This window comes from Musca autumnalis, unplaced genomic scaffold (genome assembly GCF_047663935.1).
Source record: "Musca autumnalis isolate F117 unplaced genomic scaffold, ASM4766393v1 scaffold_3, whole genome shotgun sequence".
Taxonomy (NCBI): domain Eukaryota; kingdom Metazoa; phylum Arthropoda; class Insecta; order Diptera; family Muscidae; genus Musca; species Musca autumnalis.
The window spans coordinates 166,820,195-166,832,354 of record NW_027411866.1 but is presented as its reverse complement, the minus strand read 5'-3'; the positions used below and the strand labels follow the sequence as shown (position 1 = coordinate 166,832,354).

At 37.7% G+C, this 12,160-nt stretch overlaps 1 protein-coding gene across 11 annotated transcripts in view; it reads right to left on the bottom strand.

Moving 5' to 3' along the window:
• The window catches only part of pot (zona pellucida domain protein papillote), a 222,220-nt gene that overhangs the window by 93,777 nt on the left and 116,283 nt on the right, over positions 1–12,160 (bottom strand). For 7 of the 11 annotated variants that reach the window (XM_073975235.1, XM_073975233.1, XM_073975236.1 and 4 more), the window contains one exon: positions 4,596–4,635. The exons of the other annotated variants lie outside the window; for them this stretch is intronic. The gene's annotated coding sequence lies outside the window, so the exon portion shown is untranslated. The remainder of the gene's footprint in view (positions 1–4,595; positions 4,636–12,160) is intronic. 11 annotated transcript variants of the gene reach the window in all.

Genomic DNA, 12,160 nt, shown 5'->3' with positions numbered 1-12,160 from the left:
TCTTCTGTGGATAGAAGACCTTCAACAGGTCTTCTGTGGATAGAAGACCTTCAGCAAGTCTTCTAAGGACAGACGACCTTCAACAAGTCTTCTATGGATAGAAGACCTTCAACAGGTCTTCTATGTATACAAGATCTTCAACAAGTCTTCTATGGACAGAAGACCTTCAACAGGTCTTCTCTGGACAGACGACCTTCAACAAGTCTTCTATGGATAGAAGACCTTCAACAGGTCTTCTGTGGATAGAAGACCTTCAACAGGTCTTCTGTGGATAGAAGACCTTCAGCAAGTCTTCTAAGGACAGACGACCTTCAACAAGTCTTCTATGGATAGAAGACCTTCAACAGGTCTTCTATGTATACAAGATCTTCAACAAGTCTTCTATGGACAGAAGACCTTCCATGGATAGAAGACCTATATGGATAGAAGACCTTCAACAAGTCTTCTAAGGGTAGAAGATCTTCAACAAGTCTTCTATGGATAGAAGACCTTCAACATGTTTTCTACGGATAGAAGACCTTCAACAGGTATTCTATAGATAGAAGACTTTCAACAGGTCTTCTGTGGATAGAAGACCTTCAACAGGTCTTCTATGGATAGAAGACTTTCAACAGGTCTTCTATGGATAGAAGACCTTCAACAGGTCTTCTATAGATAGAAGATCTTCAACAGGGCTTCTATGGATAGGAGACCTTCAACAGGTCTTCTATGGATAGAAGACCTTCAACAGGTCTTCTATGGATAGAAGACCTTCAACAGGTCTTCCATGGATAGAAGACCTTCAACAGGGCTTCTATGCATAGGAGACCTTCAACTGGTCTTCTATGGATAGAAGACCTTCAAGAGGTCTTCTATGGATAGAAGACCTTCAACAGGTATTCTATGGATAGAAGACCTTCAACAGGTCTTGCATGGATAGAAGACCTTCAACAGGTCTTCCATGGATAGAAGACCTTCAACAGGTCTTCTATGGATAAAAGACCTTCAACAGGTCTTCTATGGATAGCAGACCCTCAACAGGTCTTCTATGGATAGAAGACCTTCAACAGGTCTTCTATGGATAGAAGACCTTAACAAGTCTTCTAAGGATAGAAGACCTTCAACAAGTCTTCTATGGATAGAAGACCTTCAACACATCTTCTATGGATAGAAGACCTTCAACATGTCTTCTATGGATAGAAGACCTTCAACAGGTCTTCTGTGGATAGAAGACCTTCAACAGGTCTTCTATGGATAGCAGACCTTCAGCAAGTCTTTTATGGATAGAAGACCTTCAGCAAGTCTTCTATGGATAGGAGACCTTCAACAGGTCTTCTATAGATAGAAGACCTTCAACAGGTCTTCTATAGATAGAAGACCTTCAACAAGTCTTCTATGGATAGAAGACCTTCAACAGGTCTTCTAAGGATAGAAGACCTTCAGCAAGTCTTCTAAGGATAGAAGACCTTCAACAAGTCTTCTATGGATAGAAGACCTTCAACAGGTCTTCTATGGATAGAAGACCTTCAGCAAGTCTTCTAAGGATAGAAGACCTTCAACAAGTATTCAACAGGTCTTCTGTGGATAGAAGACCTTCAGCAAGTCTTCTAAGGATAGAAGACCTTCAACAAGTCTTCTATGGATAGAAGACCTTCAACAGGTCTTCTATAGATAGAAGACCTTCAGCAAGTCTTCTAAAGATATAAGACCTTCAATAAGTCTTCAACAGGTCTTCTGTGGATAGAAGACCTTCAGCAAGTCTTCTAAGGATAGAAGACCTTCAACAAGTCTTCTATGGATAGGTCTTAAACAAGTCTTCTATGGATAGCAACCCTTAAGCAAGTCTTCTAAGGATAGAAGACCTTCAACAAGTCTTCTGTGGATAGAAGACCTTCACCAGGTCGTCTATGGATAGAAGACCTTCAACAGGTCTTCTATGGATAGAATGCCTTCAACAGGTCTTCTATGGATAGAAGACCTTCATCAGGTCTTCTATGGATAGAAGACCTTCAACAGGTTGTCTATGGATAGAAGACCTTCAACAGGTCTTGTATGGATAGAAGACATTCAACAGGTCTTCTATGGATAGGAGGCCTTCAACAGGTCTTCTATGGATAGAAGACCTTCAACAGGTCTTCTATGGATAGAAGATCTTCAGCTGGTCTTGTATGGATAGAAGACATTCAACAGGTCTTCAATGGACAGAAGACCTCCAACAGGTCTTCTATGGAGAGAAGACTTTCTAAACGGTTCTATGGATGGAAGACCTTCAACAGGTCTTTTATGGATTTCTATGGATTCTCGTAGAAGGCTTTCTACGGACCTTCTTTGGATAGGAGACCTTCAATAGGTCCTCTATGGATAGAATACCTTCTGCGGGACTTCTGTAGATAAAATACTTCCTACACGTTATCTGTGGATAGAATACCTTTTACTGGCCTTCTGTAGATAAAATACATACTGCAGGTCATATGCGGCTAGAAATCCTGGTACAGGTTTTCTGTGGATGGGCGACCGTTTACAGGTCTTCTGTGGTAAGAAGACTTTCTACAGGTCTCCTGTGGATTGAAAGCTTATAGAATACCTTTAACAAGTCTTCTATGGATAGCAGACCCTCAACAGGTCTTCTATGGATAGAAGACCATCAACAGGTCTTCTATGGATAGAATGCCTTCAACAGGTCTTCTATGGATAGAAGACCTTCAACAGGTCTTCTATGGATAGAATGCCTTCAACAGGTCTTCTATGGATAGAAGACCTTCAACAGGTCTTCCATGGATAGAAGACCTTCAACAAGTCTTCTATGAATAGAAGACCTTCATTGGGTCTTCTACATATAGAAGAGCTCCAACCGGTTTTCTGTACACAGAAGACCTTCTAGTGGCCTTTTGTGGATAAACTACTTTCAGCAGGTTTTCTATGCATAGAAGTCCTTCACCAGATCTTCTGTGGATAAAAGACCTTCTACGACCTCCATTAGGTATATGCATAGAATATATTTACTTGGTCTTATATGGACAGGAGACCTTCCTCAGTTCTTCTATCCGTAGGAAGCCTGTTGAAGGTCCATGGATAGAAGACTTCTACAGTTTTTCTACAGGTCTTTGATGGATGTAAGACCACAGGTCTCATTCACAGGTCTTCGATGGATATAAAACCACAAGTATCATTCACAGGTCCTGTATGGATAGAATACCCTCTACAGGTCTTCTGTTACTAGAATACTTTCCAGAGGTCTTCCGTGTATGAATAAAGGACCTTTTTTAGTTATTTTATGTATAGAATACTTTATACAGTTCAAAAAATGTAGAATACCTTCAATAAGTTTTGTGTGGGTTAAAGACATTCTAGAGGTCTTTCTTGGCTGAGATTTTCCTCTATGCCTGACTATATGAACTTTGTATTAAATTTTCATACACTCAAAATGTAAAAACACCCCTCGTTATTAAAAAAAAATAACAAATGTGTGCTAACCACCGCCAACTAACTAACTAGCCAACCAACCAGCCCAAGACCCACATTGACCAAAAACAAAATATCAACCATGGTCATTCAGTAGTGGCTTGCTAGAATATTGGCCACATATACCATCATTGTTGTCGTTGACGTCGACAACGTCATTGTTGGTTACCTCAACGACACCAATTGGTTTGTACGCGTCGGTAAATTCATGTTGACTTGATTCTGTCTACATCACTTGGCTTACAAATGTAATGATCCACTCAAAACATTGTAACAACATGAATAGTCATTCTTTTTATTTCTCTTACATACACTCGTTGATTTCTTTCGCATTCGCATTGAGCCAGGGCCTGACAATACAATAATTCTTCGGCACCACAAAATACCCTTTTATTACATTGTAATATTGTTGTTGTTGATGGTGGCTGGTATTGAGAGATGCAACGAGCGACCATCCGAACGACCGGTCTATGTTTTCTCATGGGAATTCACATATGCGAGGCCAACAACATAACCATATTTGGGTGAGAATCTTACGATTACATTAAGAAGCGCTTAACGCGTGCCAATGTGGTAGGTACGACTTCACGCATGTAATACTACATGTGTTGGCTGCTGTAACCCAGAGAATCTCAGTTTGTCTTCTTTGTTACTTCTTCTTCATTTGTTTCTTCTTCTATGGACGAATGCCGTTCATATGTTGTCGCTATAAATTATGTATATTTATTAACGATAAATTTTAACTATAGCTGTTTGGCGCGATCTGTATTCAGTGTGGATAGTCTAGTTCTACTTGAAAAGATTCAGAAAAATGATAAAAATTGTTTATGGCAGAGATAATTTCTTTGAGATTTTTTCTTGAAAAATTCTACATTCTTTTTCATAAGGTGTTTATTGTGAAGTAAAAGTTATCATTGCAATAATTTCAATATGAAATATGAGAGCCGATAAATAACTGAGTTTTTCATAGAATTGCGTTAGTATCGGATTTAATTTCATTGGCGAAGAGATTTTAATATATTGTCATTGAACGGAAATCGACACCCTTATAGATCAAGCCTCTAATGTAACCATAAAGGACATTCACCAGTTAATATGATAAGCAGGCAAAAATTTTCTTGGTTCCTTAAAATGTTTGTAATAAAATTACTCACTCTTTATATATTAATCAATTTTCATCTTCGATAAACGTACCTGAAAATAAAAACAAATTTGTAATTTTAGACAATTTTGTTAAGATTATGCATTCTTTTAAAACATATAGTATATAATTGGCCTCTGACCAATCTTCATATTATATTTCATTAGAACCAAATAACCAACAAATTACACTTAAAATAAAACCTTTAAACTTTCAAGAATTATTTTTCAAATTAAGGTTGACATTCTTGCGGTTTAAAGTTCTAACATCTTGATTTCATGTGAAATTTTATATTTTTAAAAGAAGATTTCTGTTGTTTCATAACATAGCTCTGAACTTATGTCTGCAATTTGGTAATTAATACCAACAACAGCCACAACAACACAACCCACCACACTACCAATGATGAACTCCATCAATGGTTATATTACGTGTTATTTTGTAATTTGTTGTTGCTGCTGGTTCTCATATGACACTGAATATTGTGCCACCACCAACACACAACGACGACGACAATCATCGAGACAAGAAAAAACACTATACTCCTTCACACAAATATGATGGTTTTATTAAAGTCATTTGTCTTAAGAATAACACTTTGTATTCAGACCCACCTACTTTTCATCAACGAGAAAAAAATTCACAGGTAGTTGGTGTGAAATGTTGTTTATTAGGGGGGTCGTTTCAAAATGATAGAAATTTATATATTAATAATTTGATATTTAAAATTTCAATATTTTTGTATTGAATTTTTAAATTCTTCAGCGTTATTATTTACAACAACAGGGACTATGTATGCTGAAGAACAAAATCCGAGCGATTCAACGTCGTCATCAGAATACGAGACTCCCTCGAAGTCCAACAACAGCAAGCGAGCACGCAGCACTTAACACTAGTCGTTGCGGTTTCCAATCCCTGGCAAGATCGAGGAAATATTGAACTTTATAAGTCGGGTGAATATCAGGGTCGCGGCGATGCAGAAAACCAAGCTCAACAAACCAAAGACTAGCTTTCCCTTTGCACCAGTCTGTTCAATACAGACCTATCTCATTTTAGACATGCTCTAATGATCCGTACATGGAATATATGGGTATAGCAGTCACGTGTGGAACTGAGGTAGAGTTGCTTAACATATACATTCCGTCGATTAATAGCTGTACTTCAGATTATATGCCCAACATTAGTCCCCTTTTGGAAGGTCATAGGTCGCCTTATCTAAAGGAACTTTGATGCATAGCCTTACTTTTTGCACAGCCATTGAGAACTATCTGCCAGAAATAGCGGAGATGGCCATGGTTCGCCAGACATAATCATCGTGTCACCTGGTCTGACAAACGACGTCTTTTGGCAACCTTTCGTCAAACAATCTCCCTTTATTCGCCTCCATCAGACATTGAGAACGATCTGCAAGAAATAGCGGAGATTGCCATAGTTCGCCAGACTTAATCATGGTCTGACAAACGACGTCTCGTGGCAATCTTTCGTTTCTCTCTCAAACCATTTCCCTATATTCGTCTCCATCAGCAGACCGCTCGACTTCATCGAATGCTAACGCCCCTCCATATTCAGTCATGGGAAAGCTAATTGTATCAGAGAGATCATCAATCACTGCTTCTGAGGACTGCCCTAACCTTCTGATGTTCGGGTAGTAGAAAGAATGTTCCGCGACATCATCACAGCTGCACTCGCTATATAGCTGCTAGACAAAAACCCAAAGTGAGACCGAATTTCCCAGCAAATGAAACGGAGTCAAGCCAACCCAGTGGCCTTAGTGTTAAGGAGCTGAAACAGGAAGTTGGTACAAGGATCAAAAAAGGTGCGCAAGTTGTATCAATCGCCAATTTGTCGAGTGCCCCAGGGGTGGCTGGGCGAAGAGAAGTGTACAGCATCGCATTAGATCACTTGCTGCCGAAGAGAAACCACCACAATTTATAATGGATTCTGATGCAAATGCCATCAGGAATGCATGATCATCCAAAGCGTTGGGCCCTTTTGGTACCTCAATGGTAATGCTGAAACAGCTGATGAATTTCTCAATATGTCATCGCACCCGAAGTCTTGAAAATGGGCAGGGTGGTCCCAATACATAACCCAGGCAAGGAAGGAAACATGTTATGGGATGAAACAATTGCAAACTAACGGTATTATACTAAGGTGGTGTTGAATGTAAACCGCCTGGCCAGCATTAGGTACAGGCCTCAAAAAACTATAAGAAATAATAACCCCTGACGATTTTCAAGACTGGAAGCGACAATGATAAGGTTTATGCATCAGATAGTTAGAACTATTTGGGCAATATCAGTGCTGTCAATGAAATATTTGGGCTATATCAGTGAGGCTTTAGATCTGGGTAATCCACAAATGATCAGATATTTATCTTGCGGCAGTTCCTGGAAAAGACCCAACAGATGAAGATTGACACATACCATATTTTAGTCGATTATAAAGCAGCCTTCGACAGAACAAAACAGGAAAGAACTCATCCGGCTAGGTCAGAAAGAAAAAAGCCATCCCGATTATTTTGATTAAAAGTTTTGTCACCATATTTTTGTCGAATGTCGATAAAATATTACAAACATATTGGGAAAATATTTATCAAACATGAAAATGTTACTTACTAAAAAGCGACCGCTAAATGATTTCAAACAAATAATTTATTGAAGTTTTTTAAACAATATTTGTTATTATATATATAGTATAATGGTTTTCAACGTTTGTCCCATGTTCTCGCTCTCAAGAGCGAGAGAAAATAACTTTTTATGGTATAGAAGATTTTCCGCTACAATAATGTGCTGTGTTTGTGTGTGTCGTTGCTATGTTTATGTCAAAGCATGAGTATGACATTTTTGCGGCATGAAGGGAGTGTGTGCCTGGCGTTTAGTTTATTTATCTACTTTTTACCCCGGGGATTGCTTGTATGTATACTACAACTTTGGTTTGTTGTTTTTGTGAACCTAACAAAAGAAGAGGGAAAGAAAAAATTTTTTTGTTCTGTTTCGATAAAGCAAGACGAATTTATTTTTCAATCAACTGTTTGGTGGCAATTTGTTTAAGACGTTCGCTGTTATCAGATCGAAAAGTGTGAAAATAAATCAGTGTTAATGTGTAAATAATGGAGCTTATACATTTTATGATTGGAACCAAATTTTGTTATTGAATCTAAAAATCGGAAAAAGGAGAATGGGAATACTTTATTGGACGAAGAAGCAATCGAACGTGATTCCTGTATTTTATATTTAAAAGTGTTTTATTTGTTTTGTTCTATTTAAATTCAAGTGTGACACCAAATTATTACTTTTGTTATAAATTGTTCCATTCCGTCTTTCTTTCATTTCTTATTTCTTATACGTAATTATGTATGTGCCTAGCGTCTGTTGTTGCTTTTGTGTTTGGCATTACTTTACATTTCAATAAAAGAAGCAACAACAACCATTTATAAATGTGTGTTTATGTATATATCTTTTTGTGGTATTTGGGTTTGTATTTAACAAATAAATCAACAAAATAATTGTAAATATGAACATGTTTTTATCGATATTTAACAAACCTTATTGTATATGTGATAATTTTTGTTATCAAATAAAATTAAAAAATCGATAAACCAGTTTGTTAATATGAAAAATATTTTATCGATTGAAAAAAAATAAAATTCAACAAAATTCTTAGTTAATATGAGAATTGCGTTATCAAAATAATTTCTAATAAAAACTAAAAATTTTGTTATCGACGATTGTCAATATTTAATATTACTTTTATCGTCAAAAAAAAGAAAAACTCAATTAAAAATTAATCAGATTTTTGAATTTTTTTATCAAATGGTTACAAATTTTTACCTGTGTATGACTCCGATTTTTTTCTTGGGTCAAGGCTCTTGGTAATGTATTTTTTTAAAATGTATGAAACAGTACCTACTTAAAAATTTATATTTGTTATACCCTCCACCATAATATGGAAATATTCTTCCCTATAAGTCCCTAAGTCGATATATGAATATTCGTCCGTCCGAAATCAGGATACAACTCGCAATGTTTATGATATAGCTTTATAATTTGTACAGAAGTTTTATATATGTAACTCCTAGGATGTTTAGTATTGACAATGGCACGTTTTGATATTGGCCAATATAACTATTTTCGGTGTTTTCAAGGTTTTAGCTTCCTTATTCCTCTGAAATGACTTAAATTTGGTATACAGTCTTCCTTGGGGCTATAAAACTCTCTCCTAGAAATTTGTCAATACACGTCTACGTTTTGATACTGTCCCCATAGAACCGTACCTCCCTATTCAGGTTCACGTTTTGATATAACCACCATAGAATGATACCGCCTGATTTTCTGTATTTTCAGGCTTTTAGTCTCATTTTCGTACAGAAATGGGTATAATTCCGCATATAGTATTCCTTGGGAGTATAAAACATTCATGCAGAGAATTGTCGGCATAGGTCCACGTTTTGACATTGTCCCCATAGGACCTGATTTTCTAACAGGACTGAATGAAATTTGGTATTTCGTTTTCATTGGAAGTACAAAACTTTCAAGCTGAAAGTGGTCTGTACATTTCCACGTTTTGGTATAGCCCCCATAGAACCTGTCTCGCTATTTTCGGTATTATGAAGGCTTTTTACCGAAATAGTTGAAATGTTGTGTTTAGTTTTTGATAGCCCAGTTTGGAAGGTAAACGATATTGCGCGATGCAAAGTCTTTTAAATACCAAAGATATATTTTACGATCGCTTAGAAGAAACATATGACCATTGCCCTGCCCATGACATTAAAAACATTCTAGGCGATTTTAATGCCAAATTGGAAAGGAGAATATCTTTGGCCCAACAGTCGGGAAATTCAGTCTCCACAGTGAAACATCTGACAATAGTATGAGGCTGATAGACTTTGCAGCTGCAAAAAACATGGTAGTTAGCAGTACCAGATTTAATCATCTCGATATTCATAAGGGCACCTGGATGTCTCCAGATCAAAGAAGAAGTAATCAAATTGATCATGTTGTGATAGATGGAAGACATTCATCGAGCGTGTTGGATGTTTGATCATTCCGAGGCGCAAACATTGATTCGGACCACTACCTTGTTGCAGCAAAGGTACGTATCCGTCTAAACGTTGCAAATAAAGCACGAACAGACACAACGCGGAAGTTGGACATCGATATTCCACTCAACTAGCCCAATGGCTTAATGAGAGCACTCCTTTTCCCGATAACATAACAACACAATTTCAAAATATTGCCCACTCCATGCAAACAGCCGCAAAATCCATACCATATCCCCCACAAAGGAATTCATGGTGTGACCAGGAGTGCCGTGCTGCTACCGAAGAGAAAAATGCGGCATATATACCTACTTTCCAATCAGTAGCAACGCGTACCGCACGAGAGAGATATCGAGAGAAAAGTAGAGAAGAGAAACATCTTTTCCGCAAGAAAAAAAAAAGGAAATGGAAAAGTGGGAGTGTGAAAAAATCAAGATGTACAGGAGCCAGAATGAAGTCCGAAAATTCTACCAAAGAGTGAAACATCAAACAGATGGCTTTGGTACAGGCACATCCTTCTGTAGAGACCAGCAAGGTAATCTGGTAACAGATACAGATAGCGTGATCAGGATATGGAAGGAAAATTTTTCCAATCTGCTGGTATCCAATAGTAGCGAAGACGATGATACCACAGATCCAATACCAGAAGATGGTATAGAATGTATACCACCCGGCCAAGATGAGGTAAAAATAGCAATCAACCAGCTAAAGAATAATACAGCAGCAGGAGCCGATGGCTTACCAGCCGAGCTGTTTAAAACCGGCGCGCTAATAAGGTGTATGCATCAGTTAGTTAGCACCATCTGGCAGGAAGAACGCGTACACGACGATTGGAACCTGAGCATCCTGTGTCCCGTCCACAAGAAAGGAGATAAGACCGTATGCTCCAACTATAGGGTCATAAGTCTTCTCCTTATTGCCTATAAGATAGTGTCAGGGATAAGTGTCAGGGATATTGTGCGAACGACTAAAGACAATGGTCAACGAAATAATTAGACCATGCCAATGCAAGTCCACCATTGAACAGATATTTACCCTGCGGCACATCCTTGAAAAGACCCAAGAGATGCAGATCGACGCATATCAAATTTTGTCGATTATAAAGCAGCATTCGACAGTCCCCCCAGATCAAAGGTATTCCATGCAATGTCTGAATTTGGTATCCCCGCAAAGCTCATCCGGCTTTGTAGGATGACTTTAACTGATACTAGGTCCTCAGTTAAAATTGGAAAGAACCTCTCTGAACAGTTCAATACCAAAAGAGGTTTCAGACAAGGAGACAGCCTTTCGTGTGACCTATTCAACATTTTGCTGGAAAAGGTAATACGAGATGCAAATGTCAAAAGAAGTGGCACGATCTACACCATTATTCACATGTTACTTGCCTATGCTGATGACATAGACATCATGGGACGATCAGTAGAGGAAGTAACTGATACCTTTAGGAAGGTCGAAGCAGAATCTGCGAAAGTGGGTCTGGCGGTAAAAGGCGAAAAGACCAAATTGATGGTGTCGACGCGCAAAGCGTCCATAGAGCTCGGACCAACTGTGGAAGTTGGTACCTACAATTTTGAGGTAGTTAAAGACTTCGTCTACCTCGGCACTGCCATAAACACAACAAACAACATCAGTTGTGAAATAAGAAGAAGAATTGTATTGGCCAACAGATGCTACTATGGTTTAAATAACCAATTTAAAAACAAAGCCACATCTCGCCAAACAAAAATAACACTATACAAAACGCTGATACTGCCCGTGCTAATGTATGGCTCCGAAGCATGCACAGAAAAAAAATATTTCAAGAATTTTTACATATTTTCGTTCGTGATGTAGTTTTTTCATACTGTAAAGGTACCTCACATAAGATACATGTACAGTTTCTTATTTCCATCCTAAAGCCACTATTTTTTCAAAAATATGTAAGATTTTCATAAGATACAAAATCACTTTCCTGTTTTTCCCGATATTCCACTATTTACTCTCGTATTTCCTCTCTTGGTTGGTAAATGCTCTCAACTTTGTTGTCGTTTTCTTTTGAATGGTCTCGTCGTCTCACCATCGTATTGGATGAAGAAATAAAAAAGCGCGGTAAAAAGCGAAGAGAAATACAGAGAGAATTGGAGATCTTTTCTTAGTTCGCTCTATGGAACAAATGTTCTGTAATGGGCTAAGTAAGTAAGTAAAGTCTTTTAAATGATTTTTCTACTGAAGTGGTCCTAAATTGTTATTTCGGATTCTCAATTAGTAGAAAACATCAATGTCTTATAATGGCTTTGTTCAAAAGAAGTTGATATTCTTCAGTTATTATATTCCAATTTTTCTAGGAATAATCCTTGACGTGGTGGAAGAGTTTAGTACTTTCATAAACGATAGGAAAGTAATTTTTCTCTTTTACTTCAATACAACTCATGATGGCCCGAACATAATGCGGTTTTTACACCACCTACCCTCTTAACGAAAAAGAATTCCAAAAACACTACAAGATCAAGTCAAGCACAGGCCAACCAAAGTTATGCAAAATGTATTCATCAATAATT